This window comes from Notothenia coriiceps, unplaced genomic scaffold, assembly GCF_000735185.1.
Source record: "Notothenia coriiceps isolate Sejong01 unplaced genomic scaffold, NC01 NC01_scaffold00011180, whole genome shotgun sequence".
Lineage (NCBI taxonomy): Eukaryota > Metazoa > Chordata > Actinopteri > Perciformes > Nototheniidae > Notothenia > Notothenia coriiceps.
The window spans coordinates 273,799-285,963 of NW_011343881.1; positions in this window are offsets into that span (position 1 = coordinate 273,799).

The window sequence follows — 12,165 nt, forward strand, 5'->3', positions numbered from 1 at the left end:
ACCACGTAAATCCTCCCTTTGGATGTCTGCCCGTTAGTTCGTTTGATATCACACTTTTATTTGTGGATGTACACAAAAACATCAAAAGGAAGTTTTCGGAGGAACTTTGTTTTGAGAATACCATTAGTCTTTATCGCTAGTCTGTATAGTTTTAACTAGGGTCGTACTGTTTTGCTACACAAAACGGTGACGGCGCAGACGGAATTCTCACCGTGTGGCCTCCAAGCTCTAGACACCCCACAATACAGCCTACAGTACCCTTGTGACAATAATAACATAGATGATAATATTATATTCACACGTAATACCTTTAAAAAGTCCCCGCCCGACGGTAGAAAACGTACAGAGGGCGGGGCAACTGTAAGTATTGTGGCGGGGTAACTGGTTAAGCGTGCACCGCCCCTCAGAGTCAGAGACCGTGTCAATAAAACCCCCAGCGCCCCCTCTCTCAACCCTTGAGACGAGTATCTGTTGCAAGACAGGACACCAACGCACAATTGACTCACTCTGTGCTGGCCACAACTCGCTAGACACCTCAAATAAGAAGGGTTTTTATATTAAATGTTAAATCCGTAAATCCTGCGAATAAGGGTTTCGCTGACATGTTACTGGTCTAGATCGTCCCTGTAAGACGACCTCATTGCTTCCGATCACGATATGAATTCCCGTGGCATCACACCACAATGGCCCGCCCTAAACTTGACGCGTTGGAAGCTATAGTCCGTGGAGGAGAGTAATCGGTCCGAAAGTTTCACCCCAGGCGCCTCTTGACCACCAGGCACCGCCGGCGGGAGCATCAACACAGGCCCACTCATATTAACCAATTTTAAAAGTCGTAAAATTTATTGATGTTCATTAAAACAAAAAGCGTGAGAGCGACCCTTATAGAGGCGTACTCGCTCGAAATTTCCAGTACCAGTACCCTGTAAAGGCTGTAGTATGAAGGTAACAACTCCCTAGAGATCTTATCTCAAATATTACACGTTAAAGTTGAGTGTAACCAAGAGTATGTCGAGAGACAATTTGATGCCCAGAAGTGACTTCAAAGCTGAGAGAACGGAAATTCCGAGTAACATCGAGGCTCATCGAGGTCGGAGGTGGGAGGGACCACTCGTGTCAGACGACGACTAACCAACCAAGTGCAACACTTAGGCGACTAGAGGCAACTCACACAAAGGAACAAATCCGCATGTGTCCGCTTTGTGTCGGTTGCGTAGGACCTCGTGGTGTGTTTCCAGTGCGGCTCCCTTTTTTTGTATTCACACCGAACCTAATAACTCATTCTTTTTCCAACTATATGCGACCACTCTGACCCAGACGTCCTCTTAAAAAAAGTCCACTAAACATTAGACCAAGATCTTTTTCCTACCTAACAAAACCCTATAAACACCGACAATCCACCAGGACACTCACAAAAAATAACCATTCACAAGGAACCAATACTTTTTCAACTCTTGTGACGTAAGTCTGTGGTTTTAATTTCAACTTTTTTTATTTCTAAAATAAAAATACAAAAATAAAAAATATTTAACTTTACAAACATAAACATAAAACTCCACATACACTATGTATGTTTGTTTTTGTGACAAAATTAATCCATTTAGATCTTATACCAGGTAGAGGACGATGGCCAGGGCCGTCGCGGAAAGAACGTCCGCTTATTGGCCTGGGGCCAGCTACTCGCTTGTGATACCAATGAGTTCTCTTTCTTTTTCATGTCCTCCTGTGCACCAAAAAAAAAAAAAAAGTTCAATATACGAAAGTGTCTAAGCAGACCAAATGGCCAAATATAACATAACTCTAACACAAGATATATAAATCAAGCGTAAAAAACGGAAATAGAAATAACACCAAATTTAAACCTTCTAACCTTCTGTACAAACATAGAAGATATAAAGAAAAAATATAATCCACGTCGATATACAAAATAAATAAAGTTCCCGGGTAATAATAAGATGAAGAAGTTTACAGTCTCCTGAAGGGTAATTACGACACACTAATAAAAAGCACCCCAACGTAAAAAGCCTTACCTTGTTGAAGAAAACCAAGCGCTCTAGGGACTATGGACTTTCATCCATTGATCAAAAAACCGGCTTTAGACAATAACTATTCATTATACAGACAAAAAGAAACAAAAAAAAAAAAAAAAAAGTTTAACCCTAACCCTAACATGTCACCCATTGAGCATGTTTGGGATGCTCTGGATCGGCGTATACGACAGCGTGTTCCAGTTCCTGCCAATATCCAGCAACTTCGCACAGCCATTGAAGAGGAGTGGACCAACATTCCACAGGCCACAATCAACAACCTGATCAACTCTATGCGAAGGAGATGTGTTGCACTGCGTGAGGCAAATGGTGGTCACACCAGATACTGACTGGTTTTCGGACCCCCCCAGACCCCCCAAATAAAGCAAAACTGCACGTTTCAGAGTGGCCTTTTATTGTGGCCAGCCTAAGGCACACCTGTGCAATAATCATGCTGTCTAATCAGCATCTTGATATGCCACACCTGTGAGGTGGGATGGATTATCTCGGCAAAGGAGAAGTGCTCACTATCACAGATTTTTTCAGATTTGTGAACAATATTGAGAGAAATGGTTATTTTGTGTATACAGAAAATGTTTTAGATCTTTGAGTTCATCTCATGAAAAATGGGAGCAAAAACAAAAGTGTTGCATTTATATTTTTGTTCAGTGTAAATCATAACGTCTTTAAAAATGACATTATGACTCATAATATTATATGACGTATGAGTCCTATCATTTTTAGTTTTTTCATCTTTGAGTAAATGTTGGAATGTGTGTATGACATTCATACAGTGATCCATTTTGTGGGAATACATCTTTTGAATAGCTTTCATCATTCATTCTTTGTCTACCATTAAAATGTTCGTCATGTAAAACTTTGTTTTGGAAAGTGCTAGCTTTATTAATAAAAAATATGAATACTTTATTATTGTTATTTGGCACTAAGGTGCTCAAAACTTAAGTAATTTCTTTAACCACTTTAACATAATGTATGATAGATGTTGGATACACCACTGATAATACCTGCAATACTCATTTACACATATACACATCTGTCTCTCTCAGGGGCGGATTTACAGGGGGGCAAGGGGGGACAGCTGATCCCCCACTGTAGATTCCCCCCAGCTGCCCCCCTAACTTTTGTGTCCCCAAAACTGTACTTGTAGAAGCAAACTTACACTATGTCCACAAGCTTCTCAAGTAACGAAACAAGCAATACATTAATTAAAAGTAAATCATTTGAAATTTTGAAATAATCTTAGGCCCCTCAAAAACGTAGCGGAGTGGCGTTCACACGGACAGCGACACACAGCTCCAGAGAGAGGAGTGACTAAGCTGTCCCAGCAAACAAAGAAGGATCAGTTTCCCCTGGCAGCATTCCCCCTTGGACCAGTTTTGTTTTTACTAAAGAAGAGAGCTTGAAACAAAATATTAAAAACTATAAAAATCCAGTAAATTACTCTCACACATCATAGCAACAAGGCTGCATAAATTAAACCAGGTTGCATCCTTTACCTTCAAACTGGGTGTTACAAAGTAAACACAGCTGCCTGTGTGCGTCACGCTTGATCAATACTATCTGATTTGATATTTACTATAGCCTAATTATTAGCTATAGCTATTAGCTACATGGCCCTAACGTGTAAGGTAATACAATACTTTTTACCAGTGCTTTTGACATCGAGACTCTTTCATGCCAGAGGAGCTGGAGTGATTCAACGACAACAACAAATATATATCTGAGAAGTGATCAGGACGAATAGAAAGAGAAAAGGGAAAAGGGAATACACTGGAGAGACCATGGGTCAGAGTAGGAGAAGGCCAGGAGGAGATGGAGACATTAGTGAAAAAGAAGAAATGAATGTGAGGAATAAAGATGTGATGTCAGACTCAGAAAGAGGGACAGTGGTCAGGAGCAGATGAAACTCCAGCTGGACCGCATGGTATGTTTTTATTCTTCCTACATACAATATTCCAATACAGCAGCAGTGGCTCTTAGTATAGAGAAATATTGCCTGAAATGTTTCACTGCACAGGTCGCCTTAAGCTCTCTTAAGAGATGGGTGATGTGTGGACTTAATAATAACTAAGTATACTTTGACTGAACTTACAGTAAATATAATTTTAGGGTAGCCTTCCTGTACTTAACATGAGTATTGTCTTCTGTTTTTACTATGTTTTTGTTTGTTTGTCTGAACACCTTGTTTCCCTTTTGCATTCAGACCACTTGTGTTAGGGCATGATTTAACAAGATATAGGTTATATATACATTATAAAATACCACTGTCCGCCCTCTTCCGCCACCCTTGCCAACCCAAGTAATATGTAGTCTCTCTCTCTCTCTCTCTCTCTCTCTCTCTCTCTCTCACACACACACACGCACGCACGCACGCACGCACGCACGCACGCACACACACACACACACACACACACACACACACACACACACACACACACATATTGTGTTCTTTTTTTGTGGTATTGAGTGTCAGGCTGACAGGCGGATGTGAGTGAGCTCCACCTGCAGCGGCTGTGCACAGCAGGCGGTTTGGAGCCACGAAGATTCAGGTCAGACACACATCTTTAAAACTTTCTGCAAACAAATGGCCTGTTTCTGTCTGACTCTGCACACCTCGCTGAAGGCACTGCAGTGTCTCTGCATTATTGATCTGTGATGAGACATTTATCAGACATGTTTCTCTCTGTGTGAAGATGCTTAACCGTTTTAAGAATAACTGAATCTTGAATGAAAATATAGGAAAATATAAATGAAGAAAGGAGAGGCATGCATGCAATGACATGATACTGCATGGTGTCATTTTGATACACAAAAGTTTATTTTCAATTGCTAACACATATGAAAACGTGGCTCATTTTCCCAAAACAACACACCCAAAGTGCAAACACCTCATATATCCGGCAGAATGACTCAAAACGACATCAACACCTATCAAAACCCAACTTTTGCACCGAATTGCACACACTTTGTACAAGACTCTTTGTCCAACCAACTACACACTGTGGTGCTCAATCAAAAACACACTTAGTTTTATGGGTTTCTGGACCACAGAAGTAAGCGCAGAAACTCAAATATTCTCTTGAAACAAAACGTGTTTATTTTCCTCCACAACTGCTCAGCGCAACATTTATGCACAAACAGTTGTGCGAACAAAAAATATGCTCTCTATCAAATACAGTAAATGGAAAAGAAAACATATTTAAGCTGCATGTCTGGCCACATCACCTCATCAGCATGCAGAAGAAGCATGCACCTATAGGCCTGACGTTCATACAGCTCCAACCGTTATGCTGCAAATAACTCTTCCATTCATCCTCCCTCTCACTCCCTGTACCTCTACCTCTTGCTGCTATGTCTAAATATCCATTGTTGTTGTAAAAAGTTCTTACTAGTAGCCTTTTTCTAGTGCTTACATCCTGACTGATGAGTCAACAATATGCATGTGTATTTGTTTATTGGTTCATGTGCATTTCTTAATGGCAGTGCTATGAAAATGGCAAACAAGTGAATATGTCAGATTTCGGTGTCTTACTTAGAGAACTGTGTGCAGTGTCTTCTGCCAAGATGAGTTGAAAACTGGGTGCAGAGCTGAAATGTGTTGGAGATTTGAGCTGAGGTTTGGCTCTTTGAGTGTGATTTTAAATAATTATTGCACAATGATGCACTATGTGTCATTTTGTTGTGTTAGCCACTGAAAAAAAACGTACTAAAATCCACAAAACCACACACCCAAAGTGCAAAACACCTCATATATCCTGCAAAAATGAAACACTGCAACCAAAACTAACACTTTAAAAAAATCAAACATTTGCAGCAAACACACACACTTCATTCATATTCCCAGATGTTTTTGTCCAACCCACGACATGGCACGCTGTTGTTCTCCGTCTAAAGCACACTTATCTTTTATGGGCTTTGTTCTGTATGAAGACAATTCTGCACTACAGAAATATGTGCAGAAACACAAATATTCTGTTGAAACAAAACAAAATGTTTCTACACAACTAATCAGGGCAACATGCATGAAGAGCACAGCAGTTGTGTGAATGAAAAATATGCTATTTATCTAATACATGAAATGCCAAGGAAAACTTTGAGGAGAAAAATATAAAGATTATTTTTCTCTAAAAAAAAGAGAAAAGAAAAAATACCTGAATTGACTTGAATTCGTCCTCCCTCTCACTCCCACATCCCTCTACCTCTTCATCGTGATGCTATGTTGCTTCCACCTAGTAAGACCGTACTCACCTGCAGTCTTTATATAGTACCCACAGTACCAAGCAATCATGTGTGGCCCGATGGCACATGTATTTTCGAATGGTTTCATGTGTGAGGCGTTTTCAGTGGCAGTGTTTTGAAAGTGACTTTATGTCAGATTTCTGTTTCTCACTTAGAGAACTTTGTGGAGTGTCTTGCAAAAAGTCCGTAGATGATTTGCAAATGAGGTGCGGAGCTGAACATGTGTTTAGGGTTTTAGAGACTTGAGCTGAGGTTTTGCTATCTGAGAGTCAGTTTATGTGTCATTTTAGTGGGTTAGCAATGGGAAAAAACTCTAATTTCATGTCTTCTTCTTGCTTTTAAATGTAACAGTTAGATTCACTTCATATGAAGAATGTGATGAATTATCTATCAAATGATATTATTTATAGTCTGAAGATATCAATGTTTTTCATATATATATTTTTTTAATTTATCTTTTGAATTGTGTATTCTTATAATTTATTTTTAGTTCCTTTTTGTTTTATTTCAGTAACTGTTTGGTAACCTCTGTAACCTTAAATAAAGGTGGACTAGACATATTGCTGTACTGTTTTTAAATAAATTATTATTGAGTATTGCTGGTCCATATTCCTCCAATTGATTGAAAGACAGGTATATGAATACATTGAGAAAGTACATTTGTTCATGCGGTCAAGTGTCTTTAAACCAGCTTTGAAGAGTTTTTTTTTATATAATATGACCCTTATGTCCTGTTGTTGTGTTTCAAATGATATTTTGAAACATTTTCTCTCTCACTGATTCAAGTTCACATAGGTTGAGTATAGCAGAGATAAATTATAGAAATATAATTGTATTACGCAATAAAGTACTCTGCAGGAAATTAGATTTGCTGTTATCTCCAAAAGATAGAGACATTAGTGCACTTATCCAATAAATGCACTACATTAAACTGCTCTCTCTGAGCAGCGTGATGTTAAGCTTCTCTGCAAAAACGGGACTTCCTCAGGAACTTCCCTGACTCAATATGTTGCATGTGGTCAGGTTGGTATGCCAATAATAAAAGTATTGTAAGGCATGACAGGCTTAGCACTCAAATACAGAACTCACTAGGGTCGTTCTCAACTTATTCCTATCACCAAAAACACACACAAATGACCCCAGCTGAACGTCCACATACTGAACCTAGCACCTTTGGGACCCTGAGGTTCTGGGCTCACAGAAAAGATGCCCATTTTATTCATTTTTTGTCAATTGAATACATCAATTTACAACCAGTGGAACTCAGAATTGAATGCATGATAAAACTAGAAAAAGGGCATTCAATATAGATGTATCTCCCTCTCACAAGATGAGTTACATCTCACTTGATAGTCCCTCCCTGCTCCCTTTTAAGATGGCATTGAAAATGACAAAAACAAGTATTTATGAAATATGAAATATTTGAAATGTTACCTTACTTTAGTGGAACGCAACATATGGGATATTAATTGATTTGTCAGTTCAAAATAAGACCAGACTTTACTGTAAATGTCTTACAATAAAGGCAAAAATGGCAAGCAACAAACTAGGGAAATCTGGTTTTAAGGTCTTTGCTACTGAGGCAGTTGTTGATCAGATTGAGCCTTTTCCAGACGGACAGGGGAGGGAGGATTCCGTCAATTATGAAAATATCTAAACATATATTTGTTATAACATGTTAAATCACGGCAACCACGAGAGGTTCTTAATCATACCGTCATAAATCATAGGCTACTAAAATATTAGACTGATAGCACACACAATCACACACACACGTGAACATATATGATCTCCTTTAAATCTGGCTGAGGTATAAATGCAGTCTTTTTAAGGAGTATGCATATATAGATGAACAAGATGTTTAATTTGTGAGGATTACTTTTGCATGTGTGTGTTCTTGAAACGTGCAACTAAACCACAGTTGCAGATGTGCTCAGTATATGTGTGACCGTCCCTTGATAAAGCGTCCTCTGAGGAAGGTCTCTGGTTAGAATACTAGGAAAGGAAGGGGAAGCTGCATGAAGTGAAACAGAGAGGGACAGGAAACTGTGGACATTTCTGCAAAATAAAAGGGAAAACACAAGGTCAACTAAACACACAATATTTAACAGTATTGGGCTTCTTCGCCCAACTTTTATCTCAGAACAATTTTCATATCTTTACATATTTCGGATGTAGCCTAGATGCAAGAAAAATATTATTTAACAAGTTACTGTTTCCAGCCAACAAATGTCTTTATTGATAACAAAGCTGAAGATTTTAACAAAATGTCTAAAAATGAAAAATAATACATAAATGCATGATCTACATGCAGACACAAAGAGAGAGAGTGAGAGTGTACCAGAATATTAAATAACTATAGATTGAAACAGGTTTAAATTCCAATACCTGCCTAAAAATGTGTCGGATAAGGTTTCCTCAATAGATTATTTGATTCCCTAATGCAACCTTTATTTCCCAACTATTTGTATATTAAATTCAACCAATTGTTTGTAGGCTAACTCTAAGCAAGAGATATCGAACTTCTTCAAATATTCAACTCGCTTAAAAATTAAAAACGTTCGGGCACCTAGTAAGGATGCCACCTGGGCGCCTCCCTATAGAGAGGTGTTCCAGGCACGTCCAGCTGGGAATAGACCAAGGGGTAGACCTAGGGCCAGGTGGAGGGATTATATCTTTTCGCTGGCCTGGAGCGCCTTGGGATCCCCCAGTCAGAGCTGGTTGATGTGGCCAGGGAAAAGAAAGTTTAGGGCTCTCTGCTGGAACTGCTACCCCCGCGACCCGACCACGGATAAGCGGGAGAAGATGGATGGGTGGATGGATGGATGGATGGATGGATGGAAACTCGCTTAAAAATGCTGCAACAAGTGTCCTGACTTTTATTTTGAAAGTGAGGCCGGAAGTGACATTTAACGCACTCGGTGGCTGGTACTTGTAGCAGAGGCGATCATCAGACCGCACAGAGCAGACACACGCAGACACAAATCATCGTGTTCACGCGACCTCATCCAGACAACAGAGCAACAAAACGTCACTCACTCAAAACCGGGACTTTTGTTTGTTTGTGCTAACTTTTTTAAACATTCAAATATGCTTCTGTGTTCACACTTCGGACGGAGAAGAGGCCAGCCTTAGAATAAAAGTCACCACAAAGTGTTCTCCGGAGAGGAGGAAAGGTAAGCTGAACAATGCTGTTTTAATATCTGAAAATGTATTAACTTCATACTTCCTTATGAAAAAAATATGAAAATAAGTAACGGCTCAGTTCTCTTCCTCTTTCTATTGCTCTCTATCTCCAACTTCTCTTTCGTTACTTGAAACTAAATAATGACTTTTCTTTTTACAAAATATGTTATTTCGTCACTGGATGAAGCCCTCTCTGACGCAGCAGACACAACATTAAACATACTTATTTAGCATTTGGCAACTTAGGTGATATCAGTTATAGGCTATGCAAATTTACGCCAATCTGGGATGTTATACTTGTAAAACCCAGGTTAAATCTACATTTCTGAACTAATTTTAATTGTTATTTCATCTCCATTTTCTGGATCTCCCCTCTTGGCTTGGATTGTATGTTTTCAAGCTGCATGTTTTTATCGTTTTTACCCCCGTCATTTAGGGGAAGTAGCTTGAAAGCTTTTGTTGGTGGGCAAGATTGAGTGATATGATGTCAATACTAATACACAATCTTTGATAATCTCATTAGTTCTTAATATATGTTTAGTTTTTCTGTCTAAATCCATGGAGATCGATGCTTTTCTACCACCACAGAGCTCAGGGTCAGAGGTCAATGCCCTGCTGCTCTCTGAGAGCCACCTCATGTCAAGACCTCCTCCTCTGCAAACAACCCCACACACACCCTTCTGCACCCAGTGGTGGAAGAAAACGTAATGCTGTATCTTACTAACTAACTAACTATGAATTAGGGATTCAAATACAGACTTTTATTTAGAGAAACTATGTGAGATATGAGAAACTTTTTAGGCAACAGTTTATTGTTTAATGTGGTTTCCAATAATGGTGTTGCATCTCCTTTGAGCATGTATCCTCGTTGTAAGTGTTTGCCGGCGGACACTGTCATAAATTGACTTTTTATCCAGTTTTCATCCACATTTTGGCCACACATGTTAGATCTTGGTCGTTCTTAACTATTTATTTCAACCAGATAAAGGAATTTAGTCATCGGAATCTGGATCCTAAGTCCGCCCTGGGTCCCAATAATCAGCGTTTAAAAAAAATGTTTTTTAACCAACTGGTCCGTTTGTTTTGGTGATGAGAATAATTATGCAGGTTATTTAGACTCCCGGTTAACCTCCTTTCTTACCGGAAAAAGATTCAAGGCAACCAAATTCCGTATTTTGTTATACATTTTTTTGAGCGACCTCTAGCGGTTGCAAAATATATGTAGAGATTTCAATCTGCCGATTTGATTTGTCTAAGTTATTTTAAAGGTCCCATGTCATGCTTTTCCAGTTATTACCCGTCCCGTCCCCGTCTGTGTTATGAAGCTTTTACTGCATGTAAACGGTCTGCAGAGTCAGAAACCCTCAAAGTACACCCTGTAGGGAGTACAACTCTAACACAGAAAAGACCTGTCTATGCTGCCCCAGAACGCCTCGTTGGAGATTTCTCTTTTTCTTCCTGGGTACAGTGACGTGCCCATAACCAAATGGACCAATCCGTGGAGCCGTTACGTTACGTCCATGGATCGGTCCAAATGGACCAATCTGCGGACTTCCTCACACACACACACTCAATCTTTTCTCAGCTGCAGCTCCGCCGATTTCTCCTCCCTGAGACGGCAGGACGCGGCGAGGCTGTGAGTTTGTGTGTGAGCACACACAAACTCACAGCCAGGCTGCGGGTGTGTGTGTGTGCTCGAGCTGGTTTCGGGCTTGCTTTCGCTGTGTCTAGGTGTCTCGCAGACGGCCACTGGGCTCATAGGGAGGGGGGGGCAGGGGCTCCAACAAGCCGTTTAGGACAGAGAGTGAATTAGGCTTGGGCGGTATGACGGTATTACGGTATACCAGGGTATTTCGAAATCCCGTCGGTATGATTTTCAATACCGTGACGTCACAGACTGCGCCAAATCACAGATGCGGTTCCATTCTATTACAACTGACACGAGTTTTGACAGGGAACGGCATTGGTTGTAATGCACAGCACGCGCCAGCAGAGGGCAGGGGGAGGGCAGTCCGTCTTTCCCGCGCTCTCAGAGCTCAGCCACGAGCTGAGCTGAGTAAGATGGCGCAGCATTTGCCGGCCGCCGAAACTCGGACAACTAGTAAAAAAGAAAAATGCCTCTGCGCCTGTTTGGGACTCGATTTTGGTTTACTCGTCGCCAGTGACTTCATCCAGCAAAGAGACGAGACAGAGGGCACTCTTTGGGAATGTTTAACAGAGGTGTTTGTTTTTTTTTTACATGTTTTTTTTTGGGTGTGCTGAAGAGCGGTGGAGTGAGAGCATTTGTTGAATCCTATGCAGACTGGTGAGTGGTTTTGTAGTCGTGAGGTCGGACGGTTGTTAAAAACGAGAGAGCAGAGGCGTGCGTAAACTATTTCACGGGGCGGAGGTGAAAGTCGCAATGAATCAAATGGAAATAATGGGTTTGAGACGAGCGGGTGTTGGTTGATGCTACGATATTAAATTATTGCCTAATTATCGTAGTAGTGGATTAGCTAAACTTTATTCAATAAGTCAAGTTATTTACTCCCGAAACATGTTTATGTATGAATGATATATTGTTAACTTAGCTTCACAATGGAAACAACGTCGGACATCTACAAACGCGTCCGTATCCGATCTTCAAAATGTGCCTTGCACAATGTGTCATGTATGCAGCCCTTGTTTTGCACGTTGGCGCGCACGTCGCGGA